Source organism: Coloeus monedula (assembly GCF_965178545.1).
Source record: "Coloeus monedula genome assembly, chromosome: Z".
NCBI lineage: Eukaryota > Metazoa > Chordata > Aves > Passeriformes > Corvidae > Coloeus > Coloeus monedula.
The window spans coordinates 15963267-15981777 of NC_138822.1; positions in this window are offsets into that span (position 1 = coordinate 15963267).

An 18511-nucleotide genomic window follows, 5' to 3' on the forward strand; every position below is an offset into this window, starting at 1 on the left:
CCTCTTCAGAAACCTCCTGGCCAATGGACTCTTCCCAGTCAGACACTTCTTGGTAGCTACTGACATCTCCATGGGACAGCTCATGCTCGCTGTCTTCCTCCCAGTCAGAGAGATTTTGGGAGCTACCGACTTGTCCTTGAGAAAGGCCTTTCTCCGTGCCTTCTTCCCAGTCAGAAACTTCTAGGTAGCTGCTGGCTTCTCCTAGGGAGAGCTCTTCCGCAATGGATTCATCCCAATCGGAGAGCTCGTGGTAGCTACCGGCTTCTTCTGGGGAGAGCTCCTGCTCAATGCAGGCTTCCTCTTGGGACCCATCCTGATCATTGCTGTCTTTTTCTAGGGATAGCTCCTGCTCAGTGCAGGCTTCCCCTTGCAATACATCCTGGTTATTGCTGTCTTTTTCAAGGGACAGCTCCTGCCCAATGCAGGCTTCCCCTTGCAATACATCCTGGTTATTGCTGTCTTCTTGGGACAGCTCCTGCTCAATGCAGGCTTCCCCTTGGAACACATCCTGGTCATTGCTGTCTTTTTCGAGGGATAGCTCCTGCTCAATGCAGGCTTCCCCTTGGGACCCTTCCTGGTCGTCCCTGGCTTCTTCCAGGGACAGCTCCTGCTCAATGCAGGCTTCTCCTTGGGACCCTTCCTGGTGTCTGTTGGTTTCTCCTTGGGACAGCTCTGTGTTTTCCTCATCTTTGCACTGAGAAAGCTCGAGCTCCCCAGCTGAGTCCCTCTCCTCAGTCTCTTTCTCTGCCAGGACTGAGCCCCTGTCTGCCTCCTCCTGCTGCTCACTGAGGGCTTGGGCTCCCAGTGGGCTGGGCGAGGCGCTGGGGGTGCAGCAGGGGCTGTGCAGGCCAGAGATGGGGCTCTCTTGCTTTTCTTCTGGAGCTGCTGCTTCTAGTTCTGCAGCTGTGCTTTGCTCCAGGTCCCTCTGTTCCTCTGGCTGCTGGCCAGATGCCTGGGCCTCAAGCACAGCCTCTCGCACCACCTCATGGCTGATGTGCCACGCCAAGTCCAGCAGAGCCTGGCTGTAGCCTGGGGGGCTGCGTGGAGCAGGGACTGGGCTCTCTGGCGCTGCCGATGGCACCTCCTCCGTGAGGCCAGGAGAAGCTGGTGCCTTTTCCACCTCGGCAGGCAGAGGCTCGGGAGGCTCCTCCTCCTCCTCAGCAGCTCCAGCTGGAGCAGCAGCGGCTGCCAGCTCGTCCTCTGTGGGACTCCCTGGGGCAGGAGAGGCGCTGGGCAGCTCATGGGCTGCCTCTCCTGCCACCTGGGTGCCCACGCTGCTGGGAGAGGCGGGCCCCTCCTGGGTATCCTCATCCTTCTCTGGGTACAAGGGTTTGTCCCACATCTTGTCACTGACACCTTCTGCCCATTGGGGCAGCCCCTGGCTGCTGACACTTCCTTCCCATTGGGGCAGCTTTTGGTCACTCCTGTCTTTTTCCCACCGGGCTAGCTCCTGGACATTGTAGTCTTTTCCTTGTGATAGCTCCTTGTCCCTGTTGTCTCCCACTTGGGGCAACTCTGGCTGTCTCTTGTCTCCTTCCCATTGGTACATGTGCAGGTGGCCTTGCACATCTTCTTCCAAAGGAGACAGTTCCTGGTGTCCCTCCCCTTCCCACTGGGACAGCTCTTGGCATGTCAGGTCTTCTTCCCACTGGGACCATTCTTGGCATATCTCATCCTCTTCCTCCCATGGGTACAGCTCCTGGATGGTCACACTTTCCTCCCAGTAGTACAGCTCTTGCTGTGTGCCATCCCCCCACTGGACTTTCATACCTACCTCCCTCTGATGCAACTCTTGATGTGTCACAACTCCCCATGGGGAAACTTCCTGGATCATCACTTCTTGCCCTCGGTAAAACTCTTGGATTGTCACTTCTTCCCAGAGGCAAAGTTCTTGGCCACTAAGGCCTCCCCACTGGGAAAGCTCTTGATCCGAGTCGTATTCCCACTCTTCGTCCATGTTGACAAAGGCCCCCTCCTCCTCAGTGTCCGACAGGGGCAGGCCTGAGCTGCTGCCTGCCCCCAGCCACTGCCCACTGAGGGCCTGGTCTGGCAGCCAGCCGGGCAAGGGGCTGGGGGGCTGTGAGTTGGGGTTCACGTGGTCCTCCTTCACGTCTGACGTTGTCTGACGCACAGGAATCCCGGGAGCTGCTTCCTCCTGCGAGAGCGGCTCTGGCGGGACTGGGCTCCCCAGGGCTCTGCGCCCCTTGGATACCCCCTGGCAGGGCAGGGCGGGGCTCTACCGTGTCACAAGGGCCTCTGGGCACCACAATGTCCCACATCATCCAGGGCCCTGACACAAGGCGCCTGTGTCACAAAGGGCCACACCTGGCACCCCTTTGACAGCTGAAGCCACTGGAAGTGGCATGGAGCAGCCCCCAGGCTTGCGGGCTTCTAGACCCTTGTTATGATCCCGTCATTAAACTTGTCAGAAATGCTTTGGCCTGAATTAAGGTGCAAATGAGGCCATATGCCAAAGTCAGTAGTATGGGTTTTATTGAACAGTAAGTGAGAGAGAGAGAGAGAGAGAAAGAGAGAGAAAGAGAAAGAGAAAGAGAAAGAAATAGAAAAGAGGTGGGGGCAGACAAAGAGAGTGACAGAGACAGATTTAAAAACATCACCACTCTGAGGATGCCAATGGCATTCTGTTGATGCTCTCCATCAGGGCTTCTTGGCGGTAAGGGTTCCCTGGAAACATGGAGTTTGGGGGATTGACGTACCTTTGGGCCAGGTGGGAACGCCCAGGTACCTGCCCTGGTGGGGGGCAAGTTTGACACAGTCTCTTGCAACAGACTCTGGATCTGTTGTATCCCTTTGCATGGCGTGTGATGCTCTGCTGCAAGGCCTCAGCAATGAGTCTGGGGAGCGCTTTGGAGGTCTTTGATGGATTATGACACCTGCTCAGCTGCCCGTCATGTGAATTTCTCATGGATGTGGCCTTCCCAGGGTGGGGGGTTTTACAGCTGAGCCAGTTTGTGTGAGGGAGGATGGGTGTTCAGTGCCTCTGACCAGAGGTCACGCCACAGCCCCAAAACTCTCCTCCTCCCTTCTTGGTTGTGGGGGAGTGTTGGGGTTTTAGGAGCTCTGCTGGGTTTTTTTTCTGTTCCAGGAATTTTCCCCATATGTGTTGCTAGGGGGACAAATGGCTGCATATTTCATCAAACAAAAGAGCTGGCGATGGGGGTGGGGTGCATCTGGCTACTCTTTTGTTTTGCCTGGGTGTGTGGACAGTCGGTGCCTGGCGTTTGGACAGAGAGGGAGGCTGCTTTCTTTGGCTGCTTTTCCTTCTGCCAGAGAAACCCCGGGATCCAAAGCCCGCCTTCCCTGCCCCCACCATTGCTTTGAGCCTTCGCTACCTTGTAGCCCTGCTCATCCTGCCTGCCCAGACCTCCGGGGGGCTCCCACCGCAGCTCCGCGCTTTGGATACATCTCGCCTGCCACCCAGGATTTGTGCTCGTCCCTGCCGCTCCAGCCTGCCGCTCCAGCCTGCTGTTGCCCAGGGTCCGGCCGGACACCGGGATCGGCTGCCCAGGGCTTTGCCAAGCCTTTGTCCCATCCCTTCCCGGCATCCCAGGCCACCAGGGCCGCGTGCTCCCCGAGCTCGCTCCGGAGCGCCCCCTGCAGCCGCGGGGGAACCATCGCACCTGCCCTGCTCACCGGGAGCCGCCAGCGCCCCTGCCGGCTGCGAGCGGAACTGCACCCCAGGGGAAAGGGCCCGACAGCCCAGAGGGCTGGCACTGGGCTTGGGATTGTTTGCTGCTACTGCCAGAATTGTTGCTGTTTGCTTGACTGGTTATACACATAGAGATCTATCATAGTAAAGAACTGTTCTTCCTATTTTCCCACATCTTTGCCTAAAAGCCCCTTGATTTCAAAATTATAATAACTCGGAGGGAAGGGGGGGTTGCATCTGCCATTCCAAGGGAGGCTCCTGCCTTCCTTAGCAGACACCTGTCTTTCAAACCAAGACAGGGAGTGTGTGCAAACCTGGCCTCAGCAGATGAGCCTGTGGCCTATGGCCTCCCCAGGCTGAATCCAGCCCAAGCTGATTTTCAGGACAGCTTCTGCGTTTGGCTTTCTTGTGGGTACCTTCTCCTCCCTTAGTCTTGTTTCCTTGTTCCTAGACCAGAGGTAACTGAGCACTAATGTCGCCGTCATGCTATCTCAAGTTCTGTTAGGCAGCTTAAGTCCCAGCCCAAAGCTGCAGTCAGGTGAAGGAGAGGTGGGCTTGGGCAGTCTCAGCCTCTTTATACAGTTTTGCCATAATGGGCAAAACTCCTTTGTAACAATGTTTAAGTCCTTACCCATAACATTTCAGTCTCTGACAATCCTGATGTGCCCAGAGCCCCTGTGAGGCTTTGGACACAGTGCCACACGACACCTCAAGCCCCACACTGCACAGCCCTGCCTTTGGAGGGTGGGCTATGCAGGGCATGAAGACTTGGCCAGATGGAGGCAGCTGGGGAGCTGTGGTCAGTGGCTCCATGCCCAGGTGGAGGCTGGGGACGAGGAGCGTCCATCAGGGCTCTGGCCTTGGCCCTGGGGCTCTTGAATGGCTTCGCCAGTGACACAGAGAGTGCATGGAGCTCCCTCTCAGCACAGGGTTTGCAGGGGACAGGAAGCTGAGTGGGGCAGGGGCTGAGGAGAAGGACTTGGGGGTGCTGATGGAGGAGAAGCTCAGCGTGAGCCAACAATCTGTGCTGCCAGCCCAAAAAGCCACCCGTGGGCTGAGCTGCATGGAAAGGAGCAAAGAGCTGCAGGTCAAGGGAGGTAATTGTGGCCCTCTAGTCCATTGTTTGAAATCTCAGCCGCACCACTACCTCTGTGTCTGGGGGCCCCAGGATAAGGGATGCGGGCCTGTTAGAATGAGTTCAGAGGAGAGCGACTGAGGGTTCCTAAGAGCGTTGGAGAACCTCTGCTTTGAAGACAGGTTGGGAGTGTTAGCGTTGTTCAGCCTAGGGAAGAGAAGACCCCAGGGAAACCTTAGAACCCTTGCCAGTACCTAAGAGGGCCCCCTACAAGAATGATGGAGAGAGACTTTTCACAGGCATATGTAGTGATGATAGAAGAAAGGGCAGTGGCCTTTAACTGAAACAGATATGGATTAAATAGCAGGAAGACATTCTCTTCTGTGAGGCTGGTGAGGCATTGGCATAGGTTTCCCAGAGGCTTTGTGGATGCCCCCTCCCTGGAAGAGATACATTTGTCAGGTTTGCCTGAAGTGAAACAATGAGATGAAGCCGAGTGATACTCATTTAATAACTGTTAGGATTGGATTAGGGAGAGATGCCTCTGCCCAAATTAAGGTTCAAATGAGACCATATGATGACAACATACAGATTTTATTGAATGTGGATTTTATTTAACAAGAATTGTGAAGGAGAGAGATAGAAAGGTTTGAGGTCCTTCCCAAATTAAACCTTTCTGTGATGCTAGAGGATGTGTGGATGTGTATTTTAACTTGATATTACTGTTCTAATAATAATAATTTGTTACTCCTACTATTTAATCTTCTTCTTTAGCCTCTTCTTCTTCTTCTTCTGATCCCCATGCTTCTTCTCCTTCTTCTTAGTATTTACTTTTACTCCTCTTTCTTCTTCTACATCAACTTAGTCTTAGATTTATTCTTTTTACTTTGTCTTGTTTCTATTCTTATTCTTATTCTTATTCTTATTCTTATTCTTATTCTTATTCTTATTCTTATTCTTCCTCTTCTTCTTCTTCTCATTCTCATTCTCATTCTCATTCTCATTCTCATTCTTATTTTTTTAATTCTTATTTTTATTCTTATTCTTATACTTTTTCCTATTCCTTTTCTTATTATTTTTTCTTTTCCTTTTTCCTATTCTTATTCTTATTCTTATTCTTGCTCTTCTTCTCACTCTTATTCTCATTCTTATTATTATTCTTTTTTTTCTTGTTCTTATTCTTAAGTTTACTTCTTTTTCTTATTTACTACCACTATTTCTTCATTTTCTTCATCTTCTTTGTATTATTATTAGTCCTATTCCTATTATTTTTCTTTTTGTGGATTTTTTTGTGTTTTGTGTTGGTTTTAGGGGTTTTTTGTGTTTTGTTTTGTTTTGGTTTTTTTTTTTTTTTGTTTGTTTGTTTTGTTTTGTTTTGTTTTGCTTTTCACTACTGCCACTATTTCTTAAAGCCAACTTCCCTGTGTTTTGGAAGAATTGTTTGGTGAAGCCATGCAGTGGAGTCCTGGGAGCAATACCTCCTGTCTGCGCCCATTCCTCATGGATAAAATCCCAAAGGATCAGCACGTAGTCCTTTCAGGATGAGAGGAAATGGCCTTGGATTCCACCAGGGGAGGTACAGATGAAATATTCCAAACAACTTTTCCCTGACAGAGTGGTCAGGAATCGATTGCAAGAAGTTGCTCAGGGAGGTGGTAGAGTCACTGTCTCTGGAAGTGTTCAAGTCTTGTCTGGATGTGGCATGTGGGGACATGGTTTCAGGGTGATGATGGTGATGCCAGGGTGACGGTGGGACTGGATGACTTTCAAGGTCTCTTCCCACCCTGATGAGTGTCTGGCCTTCACCGCTGAGCCACCTGGCACCAAGTGTCCCGTGTGGATACTGGTCTGAGGCTGGCCACATGGGTAATATTTGCTCTTGGGGAGAGTGGCTTGGGATGCTCCAAAGCAGCCAGGGATTGCTGAGGCTGCAGGGACATGTCCAGGCAAAGGCAGCCCGTGTGGCTCCCCCAGGATGTGGGGCAGGCTGCCAGCCAGCTGCCGTCCAGGGGGCCCGGGCTGGCGCCGGCCGCAGCCCTAATCCTCGGGCCGTGGCGCCAGGCAGGAGCAGCGGAATAGGCTGCGCAGCATCCGCAGCGCCCGCCCGAGGCGGGAGGGACGTTTCTTGCGGGGACTCAGCTGCTGCCTGAGGGCCTGGGCTCCCAGCTGGGGAGGCGAGGCACAGAGCGGCGCTTGGGGGCACGGCTCAGATGGCCCATGCTCAACCCAGGCCTCGCGAGGGGCAGGCACTGGGAGCCTGCCTCCTGCCAAACCTCCCAGCTCTCTGTCTTCTTCACGGAGCTCGAGGAGGCTCACTCCATCCCACTCGTCCTCCTCCTGCAGCAAGGGCTTGTCCCCAATGTTCTGTTCCCAGCTGTCCTGCATCAGGTCTCGGTCACTGTCATTTTCCCAGCTGGACTGAGCTGAAGGCCTCTTGCCATTCCCTTTGGAAACCTCCTGACCAACGGAGTCTTCCTCTTCAGAAACCTCCTGGCCAATGGACTCTTCCCAGTCAGACACTTCTTGGTAGCTACTGACATCTCCATGGGACAGCTCATGCTCGCTGTCTTCCTCCCAGTCAGAGAGATTTTGGGAGCTACCGACTTGTCCTTGAGAAAGGCCTTTCTCCGTGCCTTCTTCCCAGTCAGAAACTTCTAGGTAGCTGCTGGCTTCTCCTAGGGAGAGCTCTTCCGCAATGGATTCATCCCAATCGGAGAGCTCGTGGTAGCTACCGGCTTCTTCTGGGGAGAGCTCCTGCTCAATGCAGGCTTCCTCTTGGGACCCATCCTGATCATTGCTGTCTTTTTCTAGGGATAGCTCCTGCTCAGTGCAGGCTTCCCCTTGCAATACATCCTGGTTATTGCTGTCTTTTTCAAGGGACAGCTCCTGCCCAATGCAGGCTTCCCCTTGCAATACATCCTGGTTATTGCTGTCTTCTTGGGACAGCTCCTGCTCAATGCAGGCTTCCCCTTGGAACACATCCTGGTCATTGCTGTCTTTTTCGAGGGATAGTTCCTGCTCAATGCAGGCTTCCCCTTGGGACCCTTCCTGGTCGTCCCTGGCTTCTTCCAGGGACAGCTCCTGCTCAATGCAGGCTTCTCCTTGGGACCCTTCCTGGTGTCTGTTGGTTTCTCCTTGGGACAGCTCTGTGTTTTCCTCATCTTTGCACTGAGAAAGCTCGAGCTCCCCAGCTGAGTCCCTCTCCTCAGTCTCTTTCTCTGCCAGGACTGAGCCCCTGTCTGCCTCCTCCTGCTGCTCACTGAGGGCTTGGGCTCCCAGTGGGCTGGGCGAGGCGCTGGGGGTGCAGCAGGGGCTGTGCAGGCCAGAGATGGGGCTCTCTTGCTTTTCTTCTGGAGCTGCTGCTTCTAGTTCTGCAGCTGTGCTTTGCTCCAGGTCCCTCTGTTCCTCTGGCTGCTGGCCAGATGCCTGGGCCTCAAGCACAGCCTCTCGCACCACCTCATGGCTGATGTGCCACGCCAAGTCCAGCAGAGCCTGGCTGTAGCCTGGGGGGCTGCGTGGAGCAGGGACTGGGCTCTCTGGCGCTGCCGATGGCACCTCCTCCGTGAGGCCAGGAGAAGCTGGTGCCTTTTCCACCTCGGCAGGCAGAGGCTCGGGAGGCTCCTCCTCCTCCTCAGCAGCTCCAGCTGGAGCAGCAGCGGCTGCCAGCTCGTCCTCTGTGGGACTCCCTGGGGCAGGAGAGGCGCTGGGCAGCTCATGGGCTGCCTCTCCTGCCACCTGGGTGCCCACGCTGCTGGGAGAGGCGGGCCCCTCCTGGGTATCCTCATCCTTCTCTGGGTACAAGGGTTTGTCCCACATCTTGTCACTGACACCTTCTGCCCATTGGGGCAGCCCCTGGCTGCTGACACTTCCTTCCCATTGGGGCAGCTTTTGGTCACTCCTGTCTTTTTCCCACCGGGCTAGCTCCTGGACATTGTAGTCTTTTCCTTGTGATAGCTCCTTGTCCCTGTTGTCTCCCACCTGGGGCAACTCTGGCTGTCTCTTGTCTCCTTCCCATTGGTACATGTGCAGGTGGCCTTGCACATCTTCTTCCAAAGGAGACAGTTCCTGGTGTCCCTCCCCTTCCCACTGGGACAGCTCTTGGCATGTCAGGTCTTCTTCCCACTGGGACCATTCTTGGCATATCTCATCCTCTTCCTCCCATGGGTACAGCTCCTGGATGGTCACACTTTCCTCCCAGTAGTACAGCTCTTGCTGTGTGCCATCCCCCCACTGGACTTTCATACCTACCTCCCTCTGATGCAACTCTTGATGTGTCACAACTCCCCATGGGGAAACTTCCTGGATCGTCACTTCTTGCCCTCGGTAAAACTCTTGGATTGTCACTTCTTCCCAGAGGCAAAGTTCTTGGCCACTAAGGCCTCCCCACTGGGAAAGCTCTTGATCCGAGTCGTATTCCCACTCTTCGTCCATGTTGACAAAGGCCCCCTCCTCCTCAGTGTCCGACAGGGGCAGGCCTGAGCTGCTGCCTGCCCCCAGCCACTGCCCACTGAGGGCCTGGTCTGGCAGCCAGCCGGGCAAGGGGCTGGGGGGCTGTGAGTTGGGGTTCACGTGGTCCTCCTTCACGTCTGACGTTGTCTGACGCACAGGAATCCCGGGAGCTGCTTCCTCCTGCGAGAGCGGCTCTGGCGGGACTGGGCTCCCCAGGGCTCTGTGCCCCTTGGATACCCCCTGGCAGGGCAGGGCGGGGCTCTACCGTGTCACAAGGGCCTCTGGGCACCACAATGTCCCACATCATCCAGGGCCCTGACACAAGGCGCCTGTGTCACAAAGGGCCACACCTGGCACCCCTTTGACAGCTGAAGCCACTGGAAGTGGCATGGAGCAGCCCCCAGGCTTGCGGGCTTCTAGACCCTTGTTATGATCCCGTCATTAAACTTGTCAGAAATGCTTTGGCCTGAATTAAGGTGCAAATGAGGCCATATGCCAAAGTCAGTAGTATGGGTTTTATTGAACAGTAAGTGAGAGAGAGAGAGAGAGAGAAAGAGAGAGAAAGAGAAAGAGAAAGAGAAAGAAATAGAAAAGAGGTGGGGGCAGACAAAGAGAGTGACAGAGACAGATTTAAAAACATCACCACTCTGAGGATGCCAATGGCATTCTGTTGATGCTCTCCATCAGGGCTTCTTGGCGGTAAGGGTTCCCTGGAAACATGGAGTTTGGGGGATTGACGTACGTTTGGGCCAGGTGGGAACGCCCAGGTACCTGCCCTGGTGGGGGGCAAGTTTGACACAGTCTCTTGCAACAGACTCTGGATCTGTTGTATCCCTTTGCATCGCGTGTAATGCTCTGCTGCAAGGCCTCAGCAATGAGTCTGGGGAGCGCTTTGGGGGTCTTTGATGGATTATGACACCTGCTCAGCTGCCCGTCATGTGAATTTCTCATGGATGTGGCCTTCCCAGGGTGGGGGGTTTTACAGCTGAGCCAGTTTGTGTGAGGGAGGATGGGTGTTCAGTGCCTCTGACCAGAGGTCACGCCACAGCCCCAAAACTCTCCTCCTCCCTTCTTGGTTGTGGGGGAGTGTTGGGGTTTTAGGAGCTCTGCTGGGTTTTTTTTCTGTTCCAGGAATTTTCCCCATATGTGTTGCTGGGGGGACAAATGGCTGCATATTTCATCAAACAAAAGAGCTGGCGATGGGGGTGGGGTGCATCTGGCTACTCTTTTGTTTTGCCTGGGTGTGTGGACAGTCGGTGCCCGGCGTTTGGACAGAGAGGGAGGCTGCTTTCTTTGGCTGCTTTTCCTTCTGCCAGAGAAACCCCGGGATCCAAAGCCCGCCTTCCCTGCCCCCACCATTGCTTTGAGCCTTCGCTACCTTGTAGCCCTGCTCATCCTGCCTGCCCAGACCTCCGGGGGGCTCCCACCGCAGCTCCGCGCTTTGGATACATCTCGCCTGCCACCCAGGATTTGTGCTCGTCCCTGCCGCTCCAGCCTGCCGCTCCAGCCTGCTGTTGCCCAGGGTCCGGCCGGACACCGGGATCGGCTGCCCAGGGCTTTGCCAAGCCTTTGTCCCATCCCTTCCCGGCATCCCAGGCCACCAGGGCCGCGTGCTCCCCGAGCTCGCTCCGGAGCGCCCCCTGCAGCCGCGGGGGAACCATCGCACCTGCCCTGCTCACCGGGAGCCGCCAGCGCCCCTGCCGGCTGCGAGCGGAACTGCACCCCAGGGGAAAGGGCCCGACAGCCCAGAGGGCTGGCACTGGGCTTGGGATTGTTTGCTGCTACTGCCAGAATTGTTGCTGTTTGCTTGACTGATTATACACATAGAGATCTATCATAGTAAAGAACTGTTCTTCCTATTTTCCCACATCTTTGCCTAAAAGCCCCTTGATTTCAAAATTATAATAACTCGGAGGGAAGGGGGGGTTGCATCTGCCATTCCAAGGGAGGCTCCTGCCTTCCTTAGCAGACACCTGTCTTTCAAACCAAGACAGGGAGTGTGTGCAAACCTGGCCTCAGCAGAGGAGCCTGTGGGCTATGGCCTCCCCAGGCTGAATCCAGCCCAAGCTGATTTTCAGGACAGCTTCTGCGTTTGGCTTTCTTGTGGGTACCTTCTCCTCCCTTAGTCTTGTTTCCTTGTTCCTAGACCAGAGGTAACTGAGCACTAATGTCGCCGTCATGCTATCTCAAGTTCTGTTAGGCAGCTTAAGTCCCAGCCCAAAGCTGCAGTCAGGTGAAGGAGAGGTGGGCTTGGGGAGTCTCAGCCTCTTTATACAGTTTTGCCATAATGGGCAAAACTCCTTTGTAACAATGTTTAAGTCCTTACCCATAACATTTCAGTCTCTGACAATCCTGATGTGCCCAGAGCCCCTGTGAGGCTTTGGACACAGTGCCACACGACACCTCAAGCCCCACACTGCACAGCCCTGGCTTTGGAGGGTGGGCTATGCAGGGCATGAAGACTTGGCCAGATGGAGGCAGCTGGGGAGCTGTGGTCAGTGGCTCCATGCCCAGGTGGAGGCTGGGGACGAGGAGCATCCATCAGGGCTCTGGCCTTGGCCCTGGGGCTCTTGAATGGCTTCGCCAGTGACACAGAGAGTGCATGGAGCTCCCTCTCAGCACAGGGTTTGCAGGGGACAGGAAGCTGAGTGGGGCAGGGGCTGAGGAGAAGGACTTGGGGGGTGCTGATGGAGGAGAAGCTCAGCGTGAGCCAACAATCTGTGCTGCCAGCCCAAAAAGCCACCCGTGGGCTGAGCTGCATGGAAAGGAGCAAAGAGCTGCAGGTCAAGGGAGGTAATTGTGGCCCTCTAGTCCATTGCTTGAAATCTCACCCGCACCACTACCTCTGTGTCTGGGGGCCCCAGGATAAGGGATGCGGGCCTGTTAGAATGAGTTCAGAGGAGAGCGACTGAGGGTTCCTAAGAGCGTTGGAGAACCTCTGCTTTGAAGACAGGTTGGGAGTGTTAGCGTTGTTCAGCCTAGGGAAGAGAAGACCCCAGGGAAACCTTAGAACCCTTGCCAGTACCTAAGAGGGCCCCCTACAAGAATGATGGAGAGAGACTTTTCACAGGCATATGTAGTGATGATAGAAGAAAGGGCAGTGGCCTTTAACTGAAACAGATATGGATTAAATAGCAGGAAGACATTCTCTTCTGTGAGGCTGGTGAGGCATTGGCATAGGTTTCCCAGAGGCTTTGTGGATGCCCCCTCCCTGGAAGAGATACATTTGTCAGGTTTGCCTGAAGTGAAACAATGAGATGAAGCCGAGTGATACTCATTTAATAACTGTTAGGATTGGATTAGGGAGAGATGCCTCTGCCCAAATTAAGGTTCAAATGAGACCATATGATGACAACATACAGATTTTATTGAATGTGGATTTTATTTAACAAGAATTGTGAAGGAGAGAGATAGAAAGGTTTGAGGTCCTTCCCAAATTAAACCTTTCTGTGATGCTAGAGGATGTGTGGATGTGTATTTTAACTTGATATTACTGTTCTAATAATAATAATTTGTTACTCCTACTATTTAATCTTCTTCTTTAGCCTCTTCTTCTTCTTCTTCTGATCCCCATGCTTCTTCTCCTTCTTCTTAGTATTTACTTTTACTCCTCTTTCTTCTTCTACATCAACTTAGTCTTAGATTTATTCTTTTTACTTTGTCTTGTTTCTATTCTTATTCTTATTCTTATTCTTATTCTTATTCTTATTCTTATTCTTATTCTTCCTCTTCTTCTTCTTCTCATTCTCATTCTCATTCTCATTCTCATTCTCATTCTTATTTTTTTAATTCTTATTTTTATTCTTATTCTTATACTTTTTCCTATTCTTTTTCTTATTATTTTTTCTTTTCCTTTTTCCTATTCTTATTCTTATTCTTAATCCTATTCTTATTCTTGCTCTTATTCTCATTCTTCTTATTATTCTTTTTTTTCTTGTTCTTATTCTTAAGTTTACTTCTTTTTCTTATTTACTACCACTATTTCTTCATTTTCTTCATCTTCTTTGTATTATTATTAGTCCTATTCCTATTATTTTTCTTTTTGTGGATTTTTTTGTGTTTTGTGTTGGTTTTAGGGGTTTTTTGTGTTTTGTTTTGGTTTGGTTTTTTTTTTTTTGTTTGTTTGTTTTGTTTTGTTTTGTTTTGCTTTTCACTACTGCCACTATTTCTTAAAGCCAACTTCCCTGTGTTTTGGAAGAATTGTTTGGTGAAGCCATGCAGTGGAGTCCTGGGAGCAATACCTCCTGTCTGCGCCCATTCCTCATGGATAAAATCCCAAAGGATCAGCACGTAGTCCTTTCAGGATGAGAGGAAATGGCCTTGGATTCCACCAGGGGAGGTACAGATGAAATATTCCAAACAACTTTTCCCTGACAGAGTGGTCAGGAATCGATTGCAAGAAGTTGCTCAGGGAGGTGGTAGAGTCACTGTCTCTGGAAGTGTTCAAGTCTTGTCTGGATGTGGCACGTGGGGACATGGTTTCAGGGTGATGATGGTGATGCCAGGGTGACGGTGGGACTGGATGACTTTCAAGGTCTCTTCCCACCCTGATGAGCCTCTGGCCTTCACCGCTGAGCCACCTGGCACCAAGTGTCCCGTGTGGATACTGGTCTGAGGCTGGCCACATGGGTAATATTTGCTCTTGGGGAGAGTGGCTTGGGATGCTCCAAAGCAGCCAGGGATTGCTGAGGCTGCAGGGACATGTCCAGGCAAAGGCAGCCCGTGTGGCTCCCCCAGGATGTGGGGCAGGCTGCCAGCCAGCTGCCGTCCAGGGGGCCCGGGCTGGCGCCGGCCGCAGCCCTAATCCTCGGGCCGTGGCGCCAGGCAGGAGCAGCGGAATAGGCTGCGCAGCATCCGCAGCGCCCGCCCGAGGCGGGAGGGACGTTTCTTGCGGGGACTCAGCTGCTGCCTGAGGGCCTGGGCTCCCAGCTGGGGAGGCGAGGCACAGAGCGGCGCTTGGGGGCACGGCTCAGATGGCCCATGCTCAACCCAGGCCTCGCGAGGGGCAGGCACTGGGAGCCTGCCTCCTGCCAAACCTCCCAGCTCTCTGTCTTCTTCACGGAGCTCGAGGAGGCTCACTCCATCCCACTCGTCCTCCTCCTGCAGCAAGGGCTTGTCCCCAATGTTCTGTTCCCAGCTGTCCTGCATCAGGTCTCGGTCACTGTCATTTTCCCAGCTGGACTGAGCTGAAGGCCTCTTGCCATTCCCTTTGGAAACCTCCTGACCAACGGAGTCTTCCTCTTCAGAAACCTCCTGGCCAATGGACTCTTCCCAGTCAGACACTTCTTGGTAGCTACTGACATCTCCATGGGACAGCTCATGCTCGCTGTCTTCCTCCCAGTCAGAGAGATTTTGGGAGCTACCGACTTGTCCTTGAGAAAGGCCTTTCTCCGTGCCTTCTTCCCAGTCAGAAACTTCTAGGTAGCTGCTGGCTTCTCCTAGGGAGAGCTCTTCCGCAATGGATTCATCCCAATCGGAGAGCTCGTGGTAGCTACCGGCTTCTTCTGGGGAGAGCTCCTGCTCAATGCAGGCTTCCTCTTGGGACCCATCCTGATCATTGCTGTCTTTTTCTAGGGATAGCTCCTGCTCAGTGCAGGCTTCCCCTTGCAATACATCCTGGTTATTGCTGTCTTTTTCAAGGGACAGCTCCTGCCCAATGCAGGCTTCCCCTTGCAATACATCCTGGTTATTGCTGTCTTCTTGGGACAGCTCCTGCTCAATGCAGGCTTCCCCTTGGAACACATCCTGGTCATTGCTGTCTTTTTCGAGGGATAGCTCCTGCTCAATGCAGGCTTCCCCTTGGGACCCTTCCTGGTCGTCCCTGGCTTCTTCCAGGGACAGCTCCTGCTCAATGCAGGCTTCTCCTTGGGACCCTTCCTGGTGTCTGTTGGTTTCTCCTTGGGACAGCTCTGTGTTTTCCTCATCTTTGCACTGAGAAAGCTCGAGCTCCCCAGCTGAGTCCCTCTCCTCAGTCTCTTTCTCTGCCAGGACTGAGCCCCTGTCTGCCTCCTCCTGCTGCTCACTGAGGGCTTGGGCTCCCAGTGGGCTGGGCGAGGCGCTGGGGGTGCAGCAGGGGCTGTGCAGGCCAGAGATGGGGCTCTCTTGCTTTTCTTCTGGAGCTGCTGCTTCTAGTTCTGCAGCTGTGCTTTGCTCCAGGTCCCTCTGTTCCTCTGGCTGCTGGCCAGATGCCTGGGCCTCAAGCACAGCCTCTCGCACCACCTCATGGCTGATGTGCCACGCCAAGTCCAGCAGAGCCTGGCTGTAGCCTGGGGGGCTGCGTGGAGCAGGGACTGGGCTCTCTGGCGCTGCCGATGGCACCTCCTCCGTGAGGCCAGGAGAAGCTGGTGCCTTTTCCACCTCGGCAGGCAGAGGCTCGGGAGGCTCCTCCTCCTCCTCAGCAGCTCCAGCTGGAGCAGCAGCGGCTGCCAGCTCGTCCTCTGTGGGACTCCCTGGGGCAGGAGAGGCGCTGGGCAGCTCATGGGCTGCCTCTCCTGCCACCTGGGTGCCCACGCTGCTGGGAGAGGCGGGCCCCTCCTGGGTATCCTCATCCTTCTCTGGGTACAAGGGTTTGTCCCACATCTTGTCACTGACACCTTCTGCCCATTGGGGCAGCCCCTGGCTGCTGACACTTCCTTCCCATTGGGGCAGCTTTTGGTCACTCCTGTCTTTTTCCCACCGGGCTAGCTCCTGGACATTGTAGTCTTTTCCTTGTGATAGCTCCTTGTCCCTGTTGTCTCCCACTTGGGGCAACTCTGGCTGTCTCTTGTCTCCTTCCCATTGGTACATGTGCAGGTGGCCTTGCACATCTTCTTCCAAAGGAGACAGTTCCTGGTGTCCCTCCCCTTCCCACTGGGACAGCTCTTGGCATGTCAGGTCTTCTTCCCACTGGGACCATTCTTGGCATATCTCATCCTCTTCCTCCCATGGGTACAGCTCCTGGATGGTCACACTTTCCTCCCAGTAGTACAGCTCTTGCTGTGTGCCATCCCCCCACTGGACTTTCATACCTACCTCCCTCTGATGCAACTCTTGATGTGTCACAACTCCCCATGGGGAAACTTCCTGGATCATCACTTCTTGCCCTCGGTAAAACTCTTGGATTGTCACTTCTTCCCAGAGGCAAAGTTCTTGGCCACTAAGGCCTCCCCACTGGGAAAGCTCTTGATCCGAGTCGTATTCCCACTCTTCGTCCATGTTGACAAAGGCCCCCTCCTCCTCAGTGTCCGACAGGGGCAGGCCTGAGCTGCTGCCTGCCCCCAGCCACTGCCCACTGAGGGCCTGGTCTGGCAGCCAGCCGGGCAAGGGGCTGGGGGGCTGTGAGTTGGGGTTCACGTGGTCCTCCTTCACGTCTGACGTTGTCTGACGCACAGGAATCCCGGGAGCTGCTTCCTCCTGCGAGAGCGGCTCTGGTGGGACTGGGCTCCCCAGGGCTCTGCGCCCCTTGGATACCCCCTGGCAGGGCAGGGCGGGGCTCTACCGTGTCACAAGGGCCTCTGGGCACCACAATGTCCCACATCATCCAGGGCCCTGACACAAGGCGCCTGTGTCACAAAGGGCCACACCTGGCACCCCTTTGACAGCTGAAGCCACTGGAAGTGGCATGGAGCAGCCCCCAGGCTTGCGGGCTTCTAGACCCTTGTTATGATCCCGTCATTAAACTTGTCAGAAATGCTTTGGCCTGAATTAAGGTGCAAATGAGGCCATATGCCAAAGTCAGTAGTATGGGTTTTATTGAACAGTAAGTGAGAGAGAGAGAGAGAGAGAAAGAGAGAGAAAGAGAAAGAGAAAGAGAAAGAAATAGAAAAGAGGTGGGGGCAGACAAAGAGAGTGACAGAGACAGATTTAAAAACATCACCACTCTGAGGATGCCAATGGCATTCTGTTGATGCTCTCCATCAGGGCTTCTTGGCGGTAAGGGTTCCCTGGAAACATGGAGTTTGGGGGATTGACGTACCTTTGGGCCAGGTGGGAACGCCCAGGTACCTGCCCTGGTGGGGGGCAAGTTTGACACAGTCTCTTGCAACAGACTCTGGATCTGTTGTATCCCTTTGCATGGCGTGTGATGCTCTGCTGCAAGGCCTCAGCAATGAGTCTGGGGAGCGCTTTGGAGGTCTTTGATGGATTATGACACCTGCTCAGCTGCCCGTCATGTGAATTTCTCATGGATGTGGCCTTCCCAGGGTGGGGGGTTTTACAGCTGAGCCAGTTTGTGTGAGGGAGGATGGGTGTTCAGTGCCTCTGACCAGAGGTCACGCCACAGCCCCAAAACTCTCCTCCTCCCTTCTTGGTTGTGGGGGAGTGTTGGGGTTTTAGGAGCTCTGCTGGGTTTTTTTTCTGTTCCAGGAATTTTCCCCATATGTGTTGCTAGGGGGACAAATGGCTGCATATTTCATCAAACAAAAGAGCTGGCGATGGGGGTGGGGTGCATCTGGCTACTCTTTTGTTTTGCCTGGGTGTGTGGACAGTCGGTGCCTGGCGTTTGGACAGAGAGGGAGGCTGCTTTCTTTGGCTGCTTTTCCTTCTGCCAGAGAAACCCCGGGATCCAAAGCCCGCCTTCCCTGCCCCCACCATTGCTTTGAGCCTTCGCTACCTTGTAGCCCTGCTCATCCTGCCTGCCCAGACCTCCGGGGGGCTCCCACCGCAGCTCCGCGCTTTGGATACATCTCGCCTGCCACCCAGGATTTGTGCTCGTCCCTGCCGCTCCAGCCTGCCGCTCCAGCCTGCTGTTGCCCAGGGTCCGGCCGGACACCGGGATCGGCTGCCCAGGGCTTTGCCAAGCCTTTGTCCCATCCCTTCCCGGCATCCCAGGCCACCAGGGCCGCGTGCTCCCCGAGCTCGCTCCGGAGCGCCCCCTGCAGCCGCGGGGGAACCATCGCACCTGCCCTGCTCACCGGGAGCCGCCAGCGCCCCTGCCGGCTGCGAGCGGAACTGCACCCCAGGGGAAAGGGCCCGACAGCCCAGAGGGCTGGCACTGGGCTTGGGATTGTTTGCTGCTACTGCCAGAATTGTTGCTGTTTGCTTGACTGGTTATACACATAGAGATCTATCATAGTAAAGAACTGTTCTTCCTATTTTCCCACATCTTTGCCTAAAAGCCCCTTGATTTCAAAATTATAATAACTCGGAGGGAAGGGGGGGTTGCATCTGCCATTCCAAGGGAGGCTCCTGCCTTCCTTAGCAGACACCTGTCTTTCAAACCAAGACAGGGAGTGTGTGCAAACCTGGCCTCAGCAGATGAGCCTGTGGCCTATGGCCTCCCCAGGCTGAATCCAGCCCAAGCTGATTTTCAGGACAGCTTCTGCGTTTGGCTTTCTTGT